General features: G+C 45.9%; 1 long non-coding RNA gene across 2 annotated transcripts in view; it reads left to right on the top strand.

Moving 5' to 3' along the window:
- Positions 1–20,919, top strand: part of LOC131483085 (uncharacterized) — a 73,902-nt gene that overhangs the window by 47,658 nt on the left and 5,325 nt on the right. Inside the window, exons 1-2 of one of the 2 annotated variants that reach the window (XR_009247503.1) lie at positions 7,844–7,947; positions 17,039–17,194. This is a non-coding gene — a long non-coding RNA (uncharacterized LOC131483085). Of the gene's footprint in view, positions 1–7,843; positions 7,948–17,038; positions 17,195–20,919 lie in introns of those variants that run through there. The other variant, XR_009247502.1, reaches the window with a different exon arrangement.

Below are 20,919 nucleotides of genomic sequence, written 5' to 3'. Positions count from 1 at the left end.
GTTATTGTAACCTAGACACCTAAACCCACTCCAGATTCCAAATGAGCCATTTATAAACATGCATGCCAAGTTCCAAATGCCCTTTCTGAATGTTTGCATATAATTTGAAGCTTGCAATGCCAAAGTAAAATACAGTTTCCATTGTATCGCATTACCCACACCGCGTGAGAGGTGCCTCTTTTCTCTGACATCGTGTGAATAGACGAAGCCTAGTTTGACTTGTTCAAAGAGAAGAATGTTTCTTGGTTCGACGGATGTGATTGCTAGGTATACGCTGCCAACTTCATTTTCTCCCTGTAGAAATGTACATTTTTCCCTATTATAAAATGCACTTATAATAGAAATGAGACAGTTCCCAGGAGTGTGGTTATCCAAAGGTAATCTCAACCCAATCTGATTAGAGGAAAGTGGCTCATGCCTCAGAATGCTCCTGGGTATGATTAGTTGATGATAACCAGGCTCTGTATCATGTCCTATTGATTAACTAATAAACCATCAGCATTGCCATTTGGAAGAAAAGCTGCAATACTGAAGGTGGTTTAGCAAAGAGAATTAATTCACTCGGAAGGTCCAGATTGGCTCTCTTGCACCAACGGTTCAGTTCAGAGTGGAGCATGAAAAGTCATCACGTACCCTCTTAAGTTTCTTTTTGCTGAAAACCTCATTCATGTGCTGTTTCCAATGTAGTTAGATGCATCTAAATAGAAACACCTTATGTTGTTACCACACCTGGCTTTGGATCCTGATCGTGAGGGCGAAAAGACTTTCCTTTAAACACTGCTGTACTTTGTTCTGATCATTCAGATAACGTCGTCCCACAGCTCTAGAAAAGTCGAACCTGAAACATAGAGTCACCAGCTGCCATATGCTGCTCATACCACCTGGCAGCAGAATGTGAAGAGCATGTCAACAGCAGATAAAGGGTTTGCAATGGGGGCAGCTTTTGGAGGACTGTCCCTAGGAGTGGACCCTCTTAGGACAACAGGCAGACACCCACAGTATCCTTATCTCTCCTAGAGGCTGTGGCCACAGGTCTATAGAGAAAAGGTGGGGTGAGGGAATTGAAGCAATTACTTTGAGGCAGTTTCAATTTAACAGCCTATTTTGTCACAATTACTTTATGTTTTCATTGTAAATACAAGCTTGTGGCCTGACTTGCCAAGTCATTGCTCTGGTGTCCCATTTCCCGCTTACCCCGTAGGCACAGCTAATATATTCAAATTGAAAAATGTTCCAGCAGCAGTGGTGGCCAGCTCTGGTTGTTGGTGATGTGTTTCTGGTCACATTTAACCCTCTGAGAAGTAGGAGCCAGTCAATTCTATTGTCACGGTTACAGAGGTCCTGTTTGTGAGCATTACAAGAGCTCTGTCACTCCTCAGTCTGTTTCCTTGGCCATACATTATTGATGCAGTCTGAACAGAAGCGCATTTGGAAAGATATGCATAGGGTTAGCTTAATGTATGCATGTCTGCTTGAAGTGTCCCACGATTCACAGAGCCAGCAGTATTTTTATCTTCAAAGATTCAAACCTGCTAGAATGGAGCTTCTTGTTAATTTCCCAAAGACCATTGCACCAGAACCTCCTTCTCTAAGAACTAAGTTCCATGTTTGCCACTCAGACCATCGAAACTGTTGTTCACTTGGATCACTCACCCCAGGTTATCCCTCCAGACAGACACCTCTTCTCATCCCAGAAAACCCAGGTTTCCCAGCTCTCCCTTGCTTCTCCTGCAGTAGCACATCTTTCCCTCTGGCGTGTTTATGGGGTTCGCGTCCGCTGGGTGGACACACTCCCACTAAACCTCTGTCAGTGATCTTGTCCAATGGACACTGTGGTGTGGGATACTGTAGTTAAGGAAACACAGACCCCTGAAGGATGGGTGAGGGCGCTTGTCCTGAGAAGAGTGGTCCAGGAAGGACTTCCCCACTCATCCCCTCTGCAGGCCCTGACCCTCTCCTGCAGCAGTGGCTCCTGGATTTTCATGCTTTTCAACCCAGACAGGTGATGTGCAACTTCTCACACTGGAATTGTTTCTTGTTTGCTTGCAATGAAAATAATCCAGGCAGTTGAAAACATGAACAATGGTGCAAATCCACTTCTCTTTTTCCTTCTGCATCATCAGGCTGTCTTCGAGGCTGTGTCATCCAATAATTCCCCAGTGAAGTCAGCATGGAGAAACCACTTCCTTCTGAATCTCTCTGACCCCCTGAATGCACTCCTCTGATTGTATTAGGCTGGCTCACGACTGGCAAGACAGAGAGAGAATTCCCATCTGCTGGCTCACTCCCCTAATGTCCACAAAGCTGAGGCGTGGAGCCAGGAACTCAATTCGGGTCCAAGACTGATTTAGTAAGGAGTTGGAATCAAGAGCCCTCGGAGCTGGGACTCCAACCCAGGCACTCTGATACGGGATGTGGGTATCTTAGTCGTTAAGTCAAATGGCTGCCCAGCTGTGTTAATTCAGAGCCTACTAACTAGGGATCTTAATTACCTCTGGGGCTCTCTTGCATAATACACGGCACAAGTATGGGAGTGGTACTGTACTCTGTTCACAGGTTCCTCCATCCCTGGGGAAGGGATTGTGCAGGTTGTAAATGCCAGGGCAGGGATCAAGGGGCTGCCTCTCCACCATGCCAGCACTTAAGCGCAGAAGGGCTACATGCATGCAATCAGAAGGCACTCTTGAAGCGGACTGCTTTCATGGTATGTGGGACAGCCTTGATCTCTGGCTTTCCAGAATAAATGATTGGATTAGTGGATGAATAAACCATTTCAGGAGAGAGAAATGCGGTGACGAAATGACTCAATTTGGGGTTTAGATAAAGAGCACAGTGAGGCAACAAGGGAGCCAATGTGGGCGCCAGGTCAGCCTTCCAAGTGCTGAACTTGCACGGTATTCCCAAGCTGTCTCCGCAGAACAAGCATGGCTTTCTTAGATGGCCTGTGGTGACATTTCTCGTTGTGCATGCCTTCTGGTTTCTTTTCAGGGTTTGCTTCTGGAAACAACATCACTATATTTTTCTTTTTTGGAGCGAACATTTGTTGTTCTGCCTCTTGCTCAACTGCCTAAGATGGCTCATTATTCCATAATATGTGCAGTATTGCCCAGAAGTAATTTTCCTTTTATTTTTGCCCACAAGGTGGAAAATTAAGGATGAAATACAGCTTTATTTTTGCTTTTCCCAGAAGAGGTGACAGGGTAGTTTTTTCTGCCTGTTTTTCTATTAGCAAAGAAATACCAGCTTGGCTGCAAATGTTGACTGTTTCATCCTATTTTGGAAAAAGTTTCATGCAGAGAGTCTTTGACCTTTACTGTCAATTAATTAGGAATCTTATATACTTGTAACTCCCTTATGCCATATAACCTAGCACAAGAATGGGAGTTTATGCCCCAGAAACCCATCGAGGGTTTTGAGGTGTGTCCGGGAAGTCCTAGTTTTTCAGCCGGTCATGCTGATCTGCCGTTCCACCTGCTGCTTCTTTCCCTGATGGACAGGGCTTGTTTCAAGTCTCTGCTGGGCCTGGCGCTGTGGCCTAATGGCTACAGTCCTCGCCTTGAACACGCCCTGGGACCCCACATGGGCGCCGGTTCTAATCCTGGCACCTCCAATTCCCATGCAGTTCCCTGCTTGTGGCCTGGGAAAGCAGTCAAGGACGGCCCAAAACCTTGGGATCATGCATCAGCGTGGGGGTCTCTGCTGTTTCTGCTCTGGAAATTCCACTCCTTCTTTTAACTGAAGAAGAAGCTCTAATGAAGACAGGATCAGCACCTTAGACTCCTCTGCAGCTGTGACGATGAACAACCCAGAAATAACACTGTCTTAAGAAAATGCCATGCATTTTAAGGGATTTTCTTTTTGTTATTCTCTGTCTCTCACAGCTTTTATTTCCATTGCAACAAATGGATAATTTCAAGTACTCTAATATTAAATAATCATTAGAATTATCTGCTAGATCCACTCTGATAGATTATTTTGTTTACACATACCAGTGTCTAAGATGGGCTAATCTGATGAAAGGGGCTTAATTATTTCTTATTTTTTTACCTGAGGAAATGTTGAAGCACCCACGACATCTTCAGCTATCCATACAGTTTTCATGCAGCACAAGTCAGGAATGGGCACCTGGGAATACATATGAGAAAGGCTTGGCCACTGCCCATGAGAGTAGCTGTTAGAAAAAGCCCAAGTTTAGAATCAGATGGACCTGCATTGGAATCCTTGCTCTACCATCTGCGAAATGCAAACCTTATGCATATTTCATGGTTCTCTGCTTCCTATCTGTAAAATGTATATCCTAAGCTCCATTTCCCTAGATTGTGAAGATCAAGTTGGGATTATCAAAGCCCTAGATAAGAGATTTAATATTTATAAGATCTGCAAATATAACCAACTCGTTAACCAGCTATTAGGGTACAAACAATTGGGCATTTTGGTAGGTATAGAAAAGACTTTTGAAAACTTCAGCATTTTATCACAATAAAAACGATCAATTCTTACAAGTTTTCTTTATGGAGTTGCCTATCAAAAACCTAGAGTACACGTATTAATGATGAAATGTTACAAGCATCCACTTAAAATCATTCTGAAGATAATAATAGCTACCTCTATATTAAGCAATATTTATGTTTCATTTTATAATATTTAAAATAATACAAAACATAGAAATAAAATTTCAATCACTGGGTCTGGCACAATGGCTCAGCAGGATAATCCTTCACTTTCAAGCACCAGGATCCCATATGGGTGTTGGCTTGTGTTCCAGCAGCTCTACTTCCTATCGAGCTCCCTGCTTATGGCCTGTAAAAGCAGCAGAGCTGGATCAAAACTTTGGCACCCTGCATCCATGTTGGAGACCCAGAAGAGGTTTTGGCTCCTGGCTTTGCAATGACTCGGTTCCAGCCACTGTGGCCACTTGGGGGATGCACCAGTGGTTGGACAATCTTTCTCTTGGTCTCTCTCTGCAATCTGCCATTTCCAATATGAAGAAGTAAATAAATAAATATTTCAGGAACTACATATAGTTCTAACAATTTTCAGCACTTTGCTTTAGTCACTTGATATGTAAACATTAGATATACATATAATACAATTATTGAAGTAAAATTGGATTTATTAGTATCACATAATATGGGCAGCATAACAAAAATCATGAAATGAGACAATAAGATCATTATGTAAGATTTAATTCAATGAAGACATTTATAAATTTCTGTATTCCAAATGTTCATACATGTTTTTCTATATAATATGTGTATATATATACAGAGAGAGAGAGAGAGAGAGAAAGGGAAAAATGTAAACTTCCAGATAGGAGAGAAAATGTAGAATCTGTCCTTATGTGTCTGGGTTATTTCACTTAGCACAATGATCCAAAATTTCATCTATTTTGTTGCAGATGTCAGTATTCCATTCTTTTATGGCTTATTAATATTCTAGTGTGTGTGTGCATCACATTTTCTGTATCTAGATTTATTTCAAATCTTTGTTAATGTGAATTAGATTGCAGTAAGTGCAGAGATCTCTTTTATATGATGATTTCATTTATTTTGGATATATTCCTAGAAGTGGAGAGCTGAGTTATGTGGTAAGTCTAGTTGTAGATTTTTAAAAAAAAAAATGTATTTGTTTATTTATTGAAAAGTAGAGTTACAGAAAGAAAGGAAGACACCAAGAAAGAGAGAGAGACAGACATAAAGAATCTTCTATCTACTGGTTCACCCTGCAAATGACTGCAACAGGCAGGTCTGGGACAGGCTGAAGCCAGGAGCCAGGAGCCTCATCCAGGTCTCCCACATGGTTACAAGGGCCCAGGCACTTAGGCCATCTTCTGCTTTCCCAGGCATATTAGCAAGAAACTGGATGAGCAGCAGAGCAGCCAGGATTTGAACTGATACCCATACGGAATGTTGGTGCCAAAGGCAGTGGCTTAACCTATAAGCCACAGAGCTGGCCCCTATTTTTAGGTTTCTGAAGAATCTCTGTAATGTTTTCCATCAGGATGTACTAATTTGCACTCCCAACAACAGTGTATAAAGATTTCCTTTCACCACATGTTTGGCAGCATTTGTTCCTTTTTAACTGTTTTATCAACTGTTTTAAATGGAATAAGATGACACCTTATGGTGATTTTTATTTGTATTTCCCTTATTGCTAGTGATAATGAGTATTTTTTTAATATTTGTATGGACCATATGCAGTTCTTTTGAAAAATGTCTATTCAGATCCTGGCTTTCTAAAAAAAACATTTATTTTTATTGAAAATACAGATTTACAAAAAGAAGCAGAGACAGAGAAAAAGATATTCAGGCTGCTGGTTCACTCCCCTAGTGGCCACAAGCGCCGGAAGTGAGCCAATCTGAAGCTAGGAGCCAGGAGCTTCCCCTGGGTCTCCTACATGGGCCTCTTTCATGCCCTGGGATTCCATATGGACACTGGTTTGTGTCCTGGCTGCTTCAGCTCCCTGCTTATGGTCCAGGAAAGCAGAGGAAGATGGCCCAAAGCCTTGGGACCCTGGATTCACAAGAGAGATCTGAAAGAAGCTCCTGGATCCTGGCTCCAGATTGGCACAATTCCAACCCTTGTGGCCACTTGGATAGTGAACCAATAGGTGGAAGATCTTTCTCTCTGTCTTTCCTTCTCTCTGTAAATCTGTCTTTCCAATAAAAATTTTTTAAAAATTTAAGGAAAAAAACCAGAAGCTTTCAGGCTGATTTGATCCAGGATAAATACAGAAAAACAAATTTTGTTTTCATCCTTTACCAACAAACAATTGGAAAACATTTACTTTTTTTCATTTATAAAGAACCTAGAAATCAATCCAACAAAAGAAATTTCAGGCCAAAATGGAAAAATTTAGAGAATATGTTTGAAGTTCTTATCCAGTTTCTGTTCCATGTCTAATAATTATATAATCACTTAGTAAAATATGGGCAGCCCCAACCCCTTTGCATTTTTCTTGCTTTAAAGTATTGGCCTAAATAAACCCAAAACATGATCATATCCAGTGATTTCTCTAACCCACATCTGCCCTCTGTGCACCTGAATACAGAAGGAATAAAATTATACAGCCATGCTGACTGCTCTCCCTTCATATTCGAGATTGTTAATCTCAGCTGAGCCCTTTGAAAGTCCTGGGATTATACCGTGCTTCTTTGCTCCCATTCTGGCTACCATTCCCTTAGATCAAAATCTTGAAAATGGGTGCAGGAAAATAGAATCACCACATGACCCAGCAATTCCATTTTTAAGTACATACCCCAAACAATTGAAAGCAAGGACTTGAATATATATTGGAACACCCATTGTTCATAGTGGCGAATTCACAACTGCCAAAAACAGAAAACAACCCAAATGTCTATCTGCAGATGGATCGATAGACTTAATGTAGTGTGTGCATGTATACATTTACACACACACACACACACACACACACACACACACACAGAGGGATGTTGCTCAGTCTTTAAAAAGAATTAAATTTCTGATCTAGCTGATGGCATACGTGACACTTGAAGACATTATGCTAAGGGAAATAAACAAACCACAAAAGACAAATATATGATTCCATGTACATGAGATGCCCAGAACAGTTCAATTCATCACCTGAAAAGTTGCCAGTGGATAGGGGCGGGAGGAACAGGACGTTATTGTTTGATGGATGTCGGGTTTCAGTTTGGGAAAGGAAATCCTGCAGATGCACGGTGGTGATGGTTGCTTTGCAAAGTAAGTGCAGTGATGACCCTGAACTGCACACCTAAAATGTTTAATTTATTATTTCTAGGAAAGGCATAGATACTGAAAGAGGGAGAACAGGAGAGGGACCTGTTCCCTGCCAGGGCTGCAGCTGGCCAAAGCCAGGAGCAGCACTTCACTCAGGGGCCCGGGACGTGAGCCATCTTCTGCCACTTGATCTGCTGCGTGGGAAGCTGGATCAGAAGCAGACAGGTAGGACTCAAACCATTGCTCCTATGAGGGATGAGCAGTGATTTAACCTGCTGAGCCACCACACAAGCCCCCTCCCTAGCAAGGACATGTTTAAGGGAGTCACTTTGCAAATATGTGTGATTTCCAAATTAATGTCTGGGACTCAGAAATCGCCTTTCATCAGTTTTTGAATAAAAAAAAAAAAGAAAAAAACCAGCATGTATCTCCTCTACGAAGAATCTTAGTGTGCTGCATGGTTTCCAGACAAAAAGAACCTAGAAATTCATAAGAAACCAGATAAGGCCACAATATGAAATGTTGGCATAAGTGTTAAGAAAATGAGTGGCTCATCATTGGGAAATATTCACATATACAATTACAATTCAGTTTCTAATCATTTACTTTTAATTAAATTGAACAAGGTCTAATTAAGTAGTTAGCTGATGGATCATTAAAAATCAGCTTTGATAGTAGACATTCAATATTTATAAATAATACAGTTCTTCAGAATGACCCCTGTGATTTGGGGTATGTAACTCTGCCCTCTTCACACTCTGCCTTTTAAATACATATTTTTAGTATAAATTTTTTAAAGATTTCTTTACTTTTACTTGAAAGGCAGATTTATGGAGAGAAGAGAGAGAGAAGGTCTTCCATCTGTTGGCTTACTCCCCAGATGGCTGCAATGAGCAGAGCTGGGCCAGTCCAAAACTGTGAGCCAGGAGCCTCTGCCAGGTGTCCCATGTGGGTGCAGGGGCCAAAAGACTTGAAGCATTGCTCTGATGGTTTCCCAGACTGTAAGCAAGGAACTGGATGGGAAGTGGAGCACCAAGGACATGAACTGGCACCCTTATGGGATCCTGGTGTTGCAGGATAGATGCTTAGCTTGTTGAACTATGGTACTGGCCCCTCAAATAAATACATCTTAAAATGAAAATCTTTGGGGTTGATGTTGTGGCTCAGCAAATGAACTGCCACTTATGGTGTCAACAGCACTTAGTGGTGTGCCAGAAGGAGTCCCTGCTACTCTGCTTACAATCCAGCTTCCTACGACTTCACCTGGGACAAGAGCAGATGATAACACAAGTACCTGGAAGACTCATGTGGAGTTTCTGGCTCTGGCTTTGTCCTAGCCCAGTGCTGGCTGTTATGGCCATTTGGGAAGTGTACCAACAGATGGCACGTCCATTTCTTCTCCCTCTCTCCCCTTCCCTTTCTCTTTCCCTCTCCCCCTCCTTCTGTTTGTTTCAGCCTGGCTCAATCTCCGCTGTTGTGGGCTTTTGAGGACCGGGCTAATAGGTTAAAAGTTCTCTGCTGTTTTTTCTGCATTTCAAATTAAATAGCTATTTTTTATAAGAAGAAGAAAACCAGACCCAGCGCAATGACCTAGTGGCTAAATCCTTACCTTACATGCGCCAGGATTCCACATGGCTGACAGTTCATGTCCCAGCTGCTCCACTTCCCATCCAGCTCTCTGATTGTGGCCTGGGGAAGCAGCACGGCCAAAAACCTTGGGACCCTGCAGCCATGTGGGAGACCCAGAATTAGCTCCTAGCTTCTGGCTTCAGATCAGCTCTGGCCATTGTGGCCACTTGAGGCGTGAACCAGCAGACAGAAGATCTTCCTCTCTGTCTCCCCTTCTCTCTGTAAATATGACTTTCCAATAAAAATGACAAATATTAAAAAGAAAAAAAAAAACTCCTACAAACCCTGCCCCCTACCCTTACATCTGCCCACCTGTCAACACCTGTTTCCCCACTGGTCCTCTCTCTGCCTGCCTCCAGGGGGACTCCTTAATCTGCATCCTCCCTCCACGCCCTCTCCTTTGCACCAGGCCCTAGTCCTTCTTGCTTGTTCAGGCACATTGCCCAGTAAAACATCTCTGTCATGCACCATCCACCACCCCTGCCCTGCCCCACTTTATGAATGTTTCTTATGGATATACAAACATGCTGTTGTTGTCTCTCGGCTTAACATGACAAGAGTAGGCTGGGGGCAATGCTTAAGATGTCTGCTCTTGATTCTAGTTTCCTGCTAACGTGCATGCTGGGAAGCCGCCAGGGACTGCTCAAGGTCTAGGGCTTTTGCCACCACATGTGCAACCTCGACTGAATCCTGAGCCCCTTGTTTTGGCCTGGCCCAGCCGCAGCTGTTGGGGACATTTGGGGAGTAAGATGGAGGATCACGTTCGCTGCCTTTCAAATTAAAAAAAAAAAAAAAGGAAATAAATACATTTTAAAAAGGCAATGACCTCCATTTAGTAAAGCAAAGCCTATCTTGATCCATTCATTTCCCTCAATCCCTTACTGTACTCATGTAGTCACAATTTTACAATTTAAAGCAAAATTCTTTGAAGGAGTGTTTTGTTCTCAATTTCGTAATTCTTCCCAATTCTTCCGTGAGGCATGTCACTGTGGCACCCTCGCGCTATCATTGCTCTGGTCAAGGTCAGCTGCCACCTCTGCTCTACTCCATCCTATGGTCATTCCTCAGGTCTCCGACCCAGCCACAGCAGGTGGCACATCCAATCCTGCCCTTGAGATGGTTCCTTCACGTGACTTCTCAGACATGCTTCCATCCTGGATGTCTCTACTTGCTGCTTTTCAGTCTTCTTTGCTGGTCCATCCTTACCTAAGCAGTCTCCGGGAACTGGGCCGTTAGAGTGCCATCCTGACCCTCCAGGGCTTTCCTGCCTACACACATGCCTAGGCCTCTCCTCCCAGCCCGACTTACAGTATCATCTTACCCGGCAACTCCAGGCCTCCTCCCTACGATCTCTTCTCCACTTTTCTCCCCACAGCCTCTGCCCAGGAGATGGGCTGGCATGCCCGCCATCAATAAGCTTCAGGGCTTCCTCTTTGGTTGTGACCACGGCGAGCCATGACAAGATAAGGGCCTGAGGACAGTGGTGCGGCATCTGTGCCAGCAGCCTCCAATGAAGATGGCTCTTTTTTTTTTTTTTTAAAGATTTTTATTATTATTGGAAAGCCGGATATACAGAGAGGAGGAGAGACAGAGAGGAAGATCCTCCATCCGATGATTCACTCCCCAAGTGAGCCACAACGGGCCTATGCGCGCCGATCCGATGCCAATCCAAAGCCAGGAACCTCTTCCAGGTCTCCCACGCAGGTGCAGGGTCCCAAAGCTTTGGGCCGTCCTCAACTGCTTTCCCAGGCCACAAGCAGGGAGCTGAATGGGAAGTGGAACTGCCGGGATTAGAACCGGCGCCCATATGGCATCCCGGGGCGTTCAAGGCGGGGCCTTTAGCCGCTAGGCCACGCTGCCGGGCCCGAAGATGGCTCTTAAGATGCCCTTCTTGACCAAGCTGCCAGTTTCCAAGCTCCCTACCTCTCTCCCTGCCCCCATCTGCTGGCATTTGTGGTAAAACACCAGTGCCCCACTTTCCCTGGTGATTCCCTACAGTCACCCCTACAAATAGTCCTTTTGCAACAGCGGCCTCCTTCAGCGTCCCTAATTTGAACTGCCCACATGTTGGACCCCAACATTTTGAATGACAGGAAGTGAATAACTGGCAAATATCTAAGAGTCTGCCCTCCACACTCCTACCTTCTCTCCCCAGCGGGTGTAAGAACATCACTCCGAAAGGAGCCTCCAGCTGCGTAGCCAGGAGGGAGCTCCCGTCACTCTCCCTGCAGCCAGCATTGGGCCAACCGCATCCTCCTGGGAGCTCCAGTGGTTCCCTCAGTTCCCTCGCATCGGCAGTCTCTGCCTTCTCTCCCGGTCTGTCAGTATGGCTTTGAGCCAGCTGCTTCCTGCCTGCTTTTTTCACAAACTTATCACTTTACGTATGTATTTGTTTTGGTCTCCTTCCTACCGGAATGCAAGCTGCATGAGAGCAGGGAGTTCTGCTCTCAGAATGGCGCCTTGTTTGTTTTTAAAGGTTTATTTATTTTTATTAGAAAGGCAGATTTACAGAGATACAGAGAGAGAGAGAGAGAGAGAGAGAGAGAGAGAGAGAGATCTTCCATCTCTTGGTTTACTTCCAAATGGCCACAAGAGCTGAGCTGATTCAAAGCTAGGAACTTGGATCCTCCAGCAGGTCTTCCAGGTGAAGGTAGGGGCCTAAGGACTTGATCCATCTGTACTGCTCTCCCAGACTACCAGCAAGGAGCTGGAGTGAAAGTAGAGCAGCCAGGACATGAACCGACACCCATATGGAATGCTGGTGCTGCAGGCAGAGGATTACCCCATTGAGCCACTGCACTAGCTTCTTGCTTGTATTCTGAACGAATGGAAATATTAAGAAGATCTAAATGAATACAAATATTTTTTAATGAGTAGAAAAACCTCAATCTCATGAAGATGGCAGTTCTCAGACTGACAATGGAGTCATTGAAATAACAATAAAAATTCCAACAATTTTTTAAGAAATGTAAAAATTGAACCTTAACACATCGATGAGTGCAATGTAAGAATAGCCATGCTCCCTTAAAAGATAACATCGGAGAATTTGTGATTCCAAAGTTATGGTAATAAAAAGAAGATAGTATTAGTTCAGGACAAAACAAACTGACAGTGGAACAAAATAGAAAACCCTTGGGAAGACCTATCAATATGCAAACTAACATATGGCTGAGAAAACATTGCTATCGTTGGAGGAAGGAAAGAAATTCCATATATTGCACTGAGACAGCTGATTATCCACAGGGGGAAAAAGTGGAAATGGAGGTGCTGGCATTGTGGTGTATCAGGGTACGCCATCACCTGCAATGTTAGCATCCATAGGGGGGCCAATTCGTGTCCTGACAGCTCTGCTTCTGATCTAGCTTCCTGCTAAGCTCCTGGGAAACCATGGGAGATGGCCCCTTGTACCCATGTGGAAGCTCCAGAAGAAGTTCCTGATTCGTGGCATTGGCTTGGCCGCGCCCTGGCCATTGGAGCCGTGTGGGGAGCAAACCGCGCCCTGGCCATTGCAGCCGTGTGGGGAGCAAACCGGCAGACAGAGAACATCTCTCTCTGGCTCTCTCTGTAATTCTGCCTTTGAACTAATTTTAAAATTCTTTTTAAAAAATAAATCTTAAAAAATGAAATTGGGTCTCTGTCACCCAGTATGCATAATTAGTTACAGGCAAGTTAAGCTTAAATGTGTAAAGCAAAAACTTTGACATTTTAAACAGAAAATGGAAGATCATGTCTTGTTGATTTGAGTGCAGAAAAGGACTTCCTAGAAGAGACAAAAGATGCTAACCATAAAGGAAACACTGATAAATCTGGATAAAAATAAGAAACGTATCCTCAAGAGATGCCATAAAGAAAGTGAAACTACACAGTACAAAACTGGAAGGAGACATTTGAAACAAACACAACTAGCAAATGATTCATATTCAGAATATGCAAATGTAGTACACCCCCAAATCTCAACTAGAAAGCACAAACACCACAAAATAAAAATGGGCAAACATTTTGAACAAGTAATCATGGAAAGAAGACATACACATGACCCATATTTATAACATGTTTCATCTCGTTCGTAGTTAGAAAAAATTCAAACTTGCAGTTTAAGTCTCTAGATTAAAAAAAAATATATCAGAAATATTACAAAACGACAAGTGAGTGGATGGAACAAATGAAACCCACAGTGCTGGTGGAAATACCAGTTATCCCGTAACAGGAAAGACGATGTCTGGTCATGTTGATGTGCTGTGAGCCCCATTTAGGGATGGCCAGAGCAGCTCTATTTATAACCAACAGCAAACATGACCCCACACCCCTAAAGAAACACAGTTCTAAGAAGTCAGAACTCAGATGTCCATGGATAAAATGAGTGAGTACATGAGTACGAATACATGAATGGTGGCCTATTCACACAGTATAGATGCTGTAACCCTGCAAACCCGCTGAGCACAGCTGTGCAAGGGCTTTCTGTTCAGCCGCACCAGCCTGCGTTGCTCATGTCACCTCACACAGCACAACCAAGTTCTCACGTCAGGACAGCAAGTCCGTTGGGGCAGTGACTGGGCTCGCGGCACACCCTGGGGCCCCTTTTGCTCACATTGGGTTTCTGACTCATCAGTCTTCTGCTTTCAACTATCAGACTACGCGTGAGCCTCACTCCCAGAGACGGGGGATGTGTGTGTATGTGCGTGTGTGCATGCATGTGTGTGCGCATGTGCATGCGTGTGCACCAATGTTGCGGGGCTGGAGGGACTTCCACACTCCTCAGTAGATCAGAGTAAGGGCTCTGTTAGGAAGGGAACGACTCAGGCGCTGTCCTCTACGCCGGTTACCCTCTGTCTCCCTCCCACCAAACTGCAGACTACTCGCAGAGCGGGTCTGTAGTCTTCTGTACGCTCCCCTAGCCTAGTGTCCAACACATCCGGAGCAGTCCAGGACTGATGGAACAGGCACTCATTGGTCAGACTACTGAAGCAGGCCTCACTGCGACAGAAACCAGGTCAGTGTGCTCCCGGGAAGGCTGGTGTCCACAGAGGAGACGGGGAAGAGAGCAAATTAGGAAAAGGGAGTCTGGCTACCCTAAAGGTGAAAGCAGGGCTTCCTGGTCAGGTGCAGCGGCAGCTCCCCGCGAGAGGGGCCGTGACCCAAGGATACCACCGTGGCCTTCCAACATCATGCTCCTGACATCCCAGCAGGTGTCATCAAGGCAGTGTGGGAGAAGCTCGCGCTGCGCAGACGCGGACTACGGCTTGCTTCCCTTTCCTAACTGGAACAGTATTTTTGGCAACAGTGCCTTTAAAGGCCATTTCCCAGCTTGCCCCGCTGAGGCCAGCCACTTCCTGGACGCACGAGGGTGGCCTCCGGAGGCGCAGGTCCCAGCCGCAGGGTGCCCCTGCCTGTCCCTGTTTTCTGGATAAGGATAGTGTCCATGTTTTAGTTTCCTTCTGGTGGTGACTAACTTACGGCCCCTCTGAGGAGGTGTAGAGAATCAAGAAACCCCAGAGAGTGTCCTGTTTTACGTTCAGAACATCAAGATCTGGCCAGTGGACCCAAGTATTTCCGGATCCAGATCAGGCTCCTGCGGGTTGGCCTGCCAGGGCCGCTAGAGGCTCTGGCCGAGGGGCAAGGGGGCTGCAGCAGACAGCACTCAGCCAAGCCTAGGGCGGAGTGGCATCCTGCCTCTGCCTGGAGGAGACGGCCTTTTCTTGGCATAGAGTCATCTGCCTGCCAAGCCTGCGCTGCGGTTGTGCCCTCCGGGACCCCTGCGTCCGGCTGGCACAGAGGCGCGGTATTGCTTTCCTTTCCTGTCCCCACGCTGAACCCCGAAGCCTTGTGCTGATTCAGGACTGCCTCTCGCCCCAGCAGGAAGTACGCGAGCAGCTTTCTGGCTGGCAGAGAGGCTGTCTGAGAGGTGAGCCCTAGAGCCTGCTCTGGGCCAGCGGCTCGCTCCACTTCCTGCAGCAGGGTCAGCCCTGATCCCAGTCCACCGTTGGCCTCGCTCCGGGAGCTTGGGGGTCTTTCTTCCTGCTTGCTGTCTGTCTGCAGAGCATCCTCTGACCCAGCCGTCATCCTGCTCGCCGGCACTGTGGCCACCCGACCTGCCCTCTGGCTCCTTGCCTGGCTGACTCCTGGTCGCGGCTTGGCCATGGACCTCCCTTTGTCTGAGCCTCGGCTCCTCCTGGATGGTGACGCCAACGCTGAAGACTGCTAGTCCCAGCTTAGCCCCGACAGCAGCCGCAAAGCTGCAGGACAGGGCGTTTCCCAGGGGTGCAGTTTGTGCAGTTCAGTAAGACAGCTCCCGAGTCGCTGATGTCAAACGCTGGGTCGGCTACGTACACTGCCCGCTCCTCTCTGTAGATGAACCTGCATTCCTCCTTCTAGCCCTGAACTTTCTTCCCCTCACCCTGCTAGCCTGTTTGGATCAGCAGCCAGAGGCTAATCCCACTTTTCTCTCCTACATGTATTTTCTTTTGGTATTTTTTTTCTTTTTAAGATTTATTTAATTATTTGAAAAGGAGAGAGAGAGAGAGATGTAGAGGTCTTCCATTCTCTGGTTCACTCCCCCAGATGACTGTAATGGTCGTGGCTGGGTCAGGCTGGAGCCAGGAGCCAGGAACTTCATCTGGGTCTCCCACATAGGCATGTTGGGGCCAAGTACTTGGGCCATCTTCTGCTGCTTTTCTGAGTGCATTTCGCAGGGAGCTGGATAGGAAGCAGGACAGCCAGGACTTGAACTAGCTCTGATACGGCACGCTGGCCACAACTGCTATGTGTGGTAGCAACCCCTCCCAGCGTTTTCTAGAGGCTGATGGTCTTTGTCTGTGCTGCTTTCGGCAGGTTGCGACATACTCTCAGGAATTCCCTTCCTGCTTGCCCCCCACCCTAATCCTTAGATCCTCTTCCCACACTTACACTTCCACCCTTCACACACATGACCTGCTTTGGGGTCAGAGACGTATTTAGTTGAAGCTAGAAAGCCGTATGCACGGGAAGCAACTTTAAAAGGAAGCGACAGAGACAGCGCTGCAAGTCCAAGGTGGTGTTGTCGCTGTGCTGATGCTGAGCCATGAAATGGGCATGAGCAAGCAGATGGGCAGGACTGAACTGAAGGCCAGGGCTGGGGAAGAGGTCAGGTGTTTTTGACTCTACTATTTGCACTCCTCCCTCACTCCCCAGGTTCCCATGTTGAAAGCCTAATTTTCCATGAGATGATGCTGGGAGATGGGGCCTTTGGGAGGTGATTTGGGTTAACGGGGTCAAGGGACGGGGCTGTCAGTCTGGCCCTAGCGCCTTGTCTGGAAGAGGAAGTGTCTGTGTCTGACTCCATGTGCACACGGCAAGAAAAGGCCATGTGAGGACATGACTGGAAGGGGACTATGCAAGCCACGAGGAGAACTCCGCATAAACAACAACCCCATTGGCACCCTGACCTCAGACTCTAGAACAGTGGGAAAATGCGTATCTGTTGTGTGAGCCACCCAATCCACGGGGTTTTGTTATGGTATCCCAAGCTGGAACACCAAGGGGAGTGGACCCTGTCAAAAGCCTGGGAGAAATGCTTATACCATGAAAATTGTGCATTGGCACCCACTGCGTGTACGTTTCCTTTGCTCTGTCCTTAGCCCTGCTTGCAGCCTGCAAGGATCCAGTGACTTTCCTCTCGTAACTCTTTCTGTCCACCTCTTCATTCCAACAGTGTTTATTCTGACACCTCGGTCAGCTCCACTTCTGCCTTCATCCCCGCACGCTGACTGCCCTAGCCCACTTTGTATTGTTCCTGTGTACCTGCCTGGCCGTTTCCCATGAGGTGACCGTGACCTCTTCTCACCCCTGCACCTATGTCCAGCAAACTGTGAGCACCTGTTCATACTTTCCTTTTTTTTTGCTCTCCAGAACACCTTACATGAGGCTGGGGATGTGGCACATGATCAGTGTTTGTTAATTAATCGGCAGATCAACTTTTTGTAAGTACATGTTGTAAAGCAGAAAAGTATGCTGTAGGGACCCTTTGCACAAGAATCTACCAAGTATTTTTCTCAAAATGCTGATATTGGACCTCATCACACAGCAAGTAAATCAGGATTTCTATGGGAGTAGAACCCTGGCATTTGCACTGTGATTGATGCAAGATGGCCATAGTTTTCTGATATTTCTCCCCTGGGATGGTGGGGCCACTGAAGCCAGCATGTGACCACTCTGACCAATGGAGGGATGGTGTGTAAGTTCAGGATTAGCCTTGGTCTTTGGGAGCCCTGAGCTGGCATCACAGTGGCTACTCCAATTTACCAGACATGTCTTAGACCCTCCAGACAAGACTAGCCACCATCTGAATCCCAGTGGGTCACCTCGGTCAGCCACAGAGAGCAGAAGAATCATTCGGTGGAGCCCTGCCACAGTTCTTGACCTGACAAAGCTATGAAACGCAATGCAATGGCTGTTGTTTTAAGCCCCTCCATGTTGGGGTAACTTGTCTCACAGTGATCAACAGCTGCAATATTCTCCTGGTTACCCCTATGTAATATAGAGTTTATCATTACTGAAAGGGGATCTGACATTTGATGAGTAAAATTTGATATTAAGGAACAGAAAAACATAGTTTATTTCATAACATGTTGTCTGTATATCCCAGGGGCAGAAAGATGTGGTAAAACAAAATCTTTAAATTTACCTTGTCGGTCCTCATTTTATTGGCCAGCAAGCCAGTTCTGTTCCCAGCACAAACAAGAGAGGGCCTGCAGCCCTGGCGGACATCTCTAGACAATCCGATTGCCACAGACAGTGTTAATAAACAGTGTCACCCCAGAGGAATAAAACCCAGCTTTGGATTTAAAACGAAGTGAGCCCTGACAACATTTGGTTTGGACGTGTTTCCTTAGTCAATGATTCAAGGCCAACACTAAGATGACTTTTTTTTTCCTTTTTTTTTTTTTTTCTGGTTTGTCTCTTGGGAGTATATTTTAAGACTGAGCTGTGGGTTTCTTTCAGGTTTCATAATGAAAATTTTAGGCTTGTAAGTCACATGACTGACCGCGGCTCTGGCCACAGGGATACAAATCACAGGACCCTAACAAAACCCCCCGCTGGGAAGAGCAGATTTCTGTTTTAGTTTCTCCACAGGGCAGCTGGGACACAGGGGAGACATTTCTACAGACTCAGCAGAGAGTGGAGCACAGCTCAGCATCTTGCCTCAAGGCTCCAGCTCAGCCGCCCCGGGTTTGGATGAACCAAGGGCTTCAAAAATGGGACTCCCAAAACAGAAAAATAACACGGGCCAAAACCATTTTCCAAAATGAGTGCAGGGCACAAAGGCTGCCAGGCTCTCTGCCCCTTTGAGTGCGGGGACGCCAACATGCCCCTTCTCACAGTGTTCCCAGCGTGTCCCGTGTGCACTCATGTCACATGCAATTATCAGGGGCGGCACAAGCTGCCCCAAAACTCCATAGTTCAAGTCTGGCAGGAAATCAATCCCACTGTCTCTTTTTACTTTGTCACCTGGAAAACAGCAAGTGTCCCTGCGGTGGAGTCAGTTTGAGGCTGGCTGATGGACAAACATCCACACCCCTTCCCTAAGCTGGCAAAGCCCGCGCAGCAGGTCTGGCTCATGTGAGATGTAGCCGCAGCCCTCACATACAGGTTCCTAGGCAGCCCTGCCGAGTCAGAGTTTCTGGGTGGGAGCCCAGGAATCTTTCTTCTCAGTGAGTTTCTCGGATAATTGTACACATCCAAGGACTTTGAAAAACTTTGGTGTTTCAAAAATATGGCCCTTTGCTTGCTTCTGGCTGGGTTGGAGTCCCGGGGGCTGGATTTCCCTTTCTGCCTGCAGCAGCTGGAAAAGGGGATACCATGTGTGCAAGGTCTGGTGTTCAGCCCGTGAACTTGAGACATCACAGAACTGGAACCCCTGCAAGGCAGACGGAGCCCACGGTGGCCCTGGGTCATGGGCCTGAGTCTCCAAGGCTAGCATGCAAGAAAGGGGAACCCATGCTCCTGAATCCAGGGGAGGGAACAGGGAGTCCACTAGGTTAAGGGAGTCAAAGGTCAAAAGGCAGGTGCTGGTAAGGGGGCACAGACACTCCAGTGGGTGACACATTCAACTTATGAAAAGAGATTCATGTTTTACTTCACAAAGAATTTCCTTTTGGTTTATGGAAATACCAGGCACAGACAGGCCTGGCTAGCCCACCTCAGTCCCTGCCTCCCTGCTGGCTCCTCTGCAGTACTGGGAAAGCTTAGAAGGGGACATGGGTGCTGCTATAGGTTTGAATGAAGGCCAAGCATGCTCTCATTTGTGTTTTTAAAATAGAGCCATTGCTGGTTCATGTCCCGGCTGCTATAGTCCCCATCTATAGTCCCCTACTTGTGGTCTGGGTAAGCATGAAGGATGGCTCAAGTCCTTGGGCTCCTGTACCCATGTGAGAGTCCTGGAAGAGGATCCTGTCTCCTGACTTAGGATTAGCTCAGCTCTGGCTGTTGTAGCCACTTGGGGAGTGAACCAGAGGATCGAAGTTCTTTCGCTGTCCTTCCTTCTCGTTGCAAATCTGCCTTTCCTATGTATATATGTTTATTATATATATAATATTTTATGTATAATATATTTTATATATAATATTATATATTGCAGATATGTATATATACATATTATATATTATGTTATATATTATTATAGATACATATATTATATATGCTTATTACATATAAAATATTTTATATATAATATATATTTTTAATAGAGCCATTGACATATGGCAGCATGCAGGGTATCTCTGGAGGAAGTCAGGCCTGGAAGGTGACCTGTTAGTGGTCTCTGAGGAAGAGAGCTACCACCTGGGGTGGAGTGGAGGGGAGATGATTTTTCCTGTATACTTTGTGCTGCTGAAAAGTATCAGCAAAAGATATGTATTTAATTTAAAAAGCTGGTTAAGACAAAATATCAAGATAATTTAAGAACTGAGGATTTCTTTGAAGGATTAAGGACTTGTTTAAACATTTAATAACATTTTATTTGATTTCCACCAACTTACACATCTTACACTTCCGTAAGCAAATGTCCACAGTGTAAAGGACTTGCTGTCGCATGCACTTCTGCATGTCGTCCACCATTGAGTTTATCTTTTATTTATCTAGTACATAACACTGTGCAGAAATCGACAAGGGATGACATTGTGTCTCACCTGGGTTGAAGACAGGCTGTTGCCTTTATTGCATGTTCACTTCTGCAGCCCCGGGGAGCACTGGGGGCTTCCTGGGCAGACCTGGAGTGAGGGAGCCCCTGTATCCAGGGGTCCTACACCTACAATCCCTGTTGTGCTTTTGCTTCTTTTCCTGTTTGTGTGGTTAGGCAGGAGAACGGAGCTACATGGATGATTGAAACCTTTGCTTATGAAGACAACAATGATGTGGGAAGTTTCATAGTCTAGCCATTGTGATGCCTGAGAAGACCTGGCTTAGATGCCTGCTTCCAGCCCCTGACTCCATTTACCTGCTGGTGCACACCCTGCAAGGCAGTCCATGACGGTCAAGAACTTGAGTCCCTCTCACCCATGGGAGATATGTGGATTTCTCAGTGTCCAGCTTCAG

The sequence above is a fragment of the Ochotona princeps genome, chromosome 23 (genome assembly GCF_030435755.1).
Source record: "Ochotona princeps isolate mOchPri1 chromosome 23, mOchPri1.hap1, whole genome shotgun sequence".
Taxonomy (NCBI): Eukaryota; Metazoa; Chordata; class Mammalia; order Lagomorpha; family Ochotonidae; genus Ochotona; species Ochotona princeps.
The sequence above is the reverse complement of the archived record's forward strand: the minus strand, read 5'-3'. Positions and strand labels throughout refer to the sequence as shown.